The following is a 3,821-nucleotide window of genomic DNA, read 5'->3' on the forward strand; positions in this document are numbered from 1 at the left end:
TATAATACTTTATACCGTTTATACTGTTTGAACCTAAGAGAATACCGTTTATAATACTTTATACCGTTTATACTGTTTGAATCTAAAAGAATACCGTTTATAATACTTTATACCGTTTATACTGTTTGAACCTGAGAGAATACCGTTTATAATACTTTATACCGTTTATACTGTTTGAACCTGAGAGAATACCGTTTATAATACTTTATACCGTTTGTACTGTTTGAACGTAAGAGAAAAAACGAGAGAAAAGAAGGACGAACCTGAACGTCCGAAACTAAAATTGAATCGCGCGTGATCGAAACGGTGGTACCGCCCTTAAACAATTCTTTATCACGCAGCCGTGATTAACAAGGTGACGAAGCGACCCTCGGCCAAACTCATTTTACAGTAGGTACACTCCGGTCTTGGTCGATTACGAGCAGCGTGCACGGTCCTCTTTCCCTGCTGGGACCTGGAGACCGCTTCGGCTATCGTGAATCAGTAGACGTACGGCGACACGCTTCTCGGTGTGTGTGTGTGTGTGTGTGTGTATGTACATACGTGTTCCTCGTTCGTCTCATCATGGGAACAACGGGGGCAGAGAGAGAGAGAGAGAGAGAGAGAGAGAGAGAGTACAATGCGCCATAGAAGGTAGAAAATTTGCGATTTCGACGCGTGCAGGACACGTGTCGGGCGAACCTTCGGCTAGATTAACGAACCTCTCTCTGTATCCAACGCTTTTCTTTTCCCTTCGTCGCTTTTCCTGACTGGGAATTTGCCCCGGCCGTGTCGGGACCTCGCTTACAACAGAACCGTGCTCGTTCCCTAGTTGGGGACGTTGGGAATCTATTTTCTCGAATATTTTCCCGTATATTTCGAGTTCTTTGCTTTGCTTGGTAATTATAATAAATCATCCTCGCGATTTCTGTGGTTGATCATCATGTGGTGGGACGAGAATATTCTTGATTTTAAAAAATCTACCCTCGACATTGCAGAGATATAACATTTTCTCAATTTTAAGTATATTTGAATGTATATACTAGATTATTATATTTAGTATATCTAAACCTAGGCAAAATAAATGATAAGTTTATTGCTTCTTAATAATTTCTATTCGGTATGATATCATACCGACGAGCTCGAAAGAAAGAGAAAACGACGGATTATTGTATACGGTTTGGTCACTCGTTATGGTCCGCGAATCAGTTGGCAGTGCAGGGATTTAAATGTAAATAATATGTATTTAATAACAGTGCTGGTGATTAAACAAGGTAGTGAACATAGATTAACAGCTAATAGATGCGGTCATAACTCAATCAACAGTTCAGTCAACTTTTTTTCACAACTCAATCGACGATTTCTCTCAATTCTTTTTCACAACTCGTTTGACTCTCTTTTTCGAAAAAGGAGGACGTCTCACTCATGAACAGGGTTTCTCCTACGACATTCGCTACTTTCTTTTCACGCATTCTCACGATCAGCAAACATTACAGGCCATCTAGTATAATTAAACGCAGTTAAAGATATAATAAGTACAACCACAGGTTATGACTTGACCTACGATAATGACCTACTTGGATATTACTATTGTATTTCTATTTTATTTTTACTTACTCTTGTGTTTTTATTTTATTTTTATTTACTATTGTATTTTTATTTTATTTTTATTTACTATTGTATTTTTATTTTATTTTTATTCACTATTACATTTTTATTTTATTTTTACTTACTATTGCATTTTTATTTTATTTTTATTTACTCTTGTACTTTTATTTTATTTGTACTTACTATTGTATTTTTATTTTATTTTTACTTACTATTGTATTTTTATTTTATTTTTATTTACTATTGCATTTTTATTTTATTTTTACTTACTATTGTATTTCTGTTTTATTTTTACTTACTATTGTATTTTTATTTTATTTTTATTTACTCTTGCATTTTTATATTATTTTTATTTACTATTGTATTTCTATTTTATTTTTACTTACTATTTTTATTTTATTTTTATTTACTCTTGCATTTTTATTTTATTTTTACTTACTCTTGCATTTTTATATTATTTTTATTTACTATTGTATTTCTATTTTATTTCTACTTACTATTTTTATTTTATTTTTATTTACTATTTCATTTTTTCGATATTTGCAACGACGCGTACTAAATCTCATAGTTAGATCGCTTCGTGGTATCAAAAATGTTTCTCGATCCTTCATTCTCGACACATACACACAATCCTAATTAATCTCGAAAGATCGAGTAATTTAACAAATACATTGTTTAACAATAGACCAAACATACAAGGATTATTCCTAGATCCCTCTAAATCCAATTTAAAACTAATCGCACCTCGGACAACTTCCCCATAAATTTCCACGCCGAGAGAGAAGAACTTGGACCTGTTACGTCACGAATGTCCCATGCACAGAGTTCGCTACAATGCGGGCACCGAGCTCAATAAATAGTGGCACAGGCCGTACCGGCACTGTGTCTCGATGACACTGCTTTTTAATTTGGTCGAACCAGTAATGTCTCGCGCACGTGTCGAGGCTGATCCCAACTAGAAACTCGCCAGGCTAGGAGGCTAGCTGGCTTGCTCGCTTCCTTTTTTTACGGGGATGCTGATCCCAGGACGAGTGGAGGAGGAACACCGACCATGTAAACCAATTTGCACACCATGAAGCCCCTTTTGATAGCGATCTGTCGGACGCGCAACGGAGAGGGTGAAGATATTTCCCACAGGAATCGGTGGTTGTGCACATCGCTGAGAAGCGCGTTCCCACAGGGGAGCTGGGGAGAGCTTTGCTACCCGCTCGCTCGGTATGGGAACCCCATGAACGTCGAAAAGTACCGTTGAATGCCTGAACGGGTTCCACGGAAACAATGGACCTGTTCTTCGGTAATTGAAATGCTCGCGATAACCTACGACGAAGACGCTGATGAGCCTGCCGGATGACGAACGGATGAACCGATTCCGAGGGATGAGATCGGGGGAGGAATTTGCTGCGTTTAGCAACTTGGGCCACGCGATACACTTTCGTTCAAAAGTTTCTCGAGAACTCTTCGTTCGCGGCGAACCTTCCACGGTTGGAATTAGAGACCACGGCGTACGGGGCGGCTAATTTTTTAAATTCCCGAATTTTAACTTCGCGACGTTTCGAAACTTTCGAAATTTCGAAGTCTGCTGATTTTATTTTTTTAGAGGGGGGAACTTTTTGTCTCGTAAACATCTCCGATGGCAGTAGTCTTATAAATATACGATTTTTATTTGGACGTATGAATAAAAACGTAACGACGCATAAAAATATCTAGTCCTATCTTTCCTTTCGACTATACGTACAGGGAAAATGGCTATTATACAGATTGCAAGGCAATTTCTTACAAAATCATTCGACAGGCTTATTTCGCCGTAGGCACTGTTAAGAATCAAAAAATAAGAGCGTGAATGTAATCGACTGACAGTGAGAAAAAAAGAAAAAACGAAAATAAGATCATAATCAACCGTATATGATCTAACAATTAAATATATCATTAAAATATAATTATATACAGGATGTTTCGTAACTTGTGAGACTCACTTCGGGAGCTGATTGTACCCCTAAAAATAATGAAAAAAAGTCATATAAATATATGTCCTATCTGTCTTCGTTTATGAGATATAATGAATTTTATATAACAGAGCACAAACTCTAGTAAGCTAGTTTTACCAGAGATGGTTTTACCAGAGATATATTCAATTTTCATAATAATCATAATTAGGATGAAGGAAACCCACACGTTATTGTGCATTCAAGACATCAACACCAGTTTAGTTTAAACGTATGGGCAGGAATAATTGA

The sequence above is a fragment of the Frieseomelitta varia genome, unplaced genomic scaffold (assembly GCF_011392965.1).
Source record: "Frieseomelitta varia isolate USP_RPSP 00005682 unplaced genomic scaffold, Fvar_1.2 scaffold_351, whole genome shotgun sequence".
NCBI lineage: Eukaryota > Metazoa > Arthropoda > Insecta > Hymenoptera > Apidae > Frieseomelitta > Frieseomelitta varia.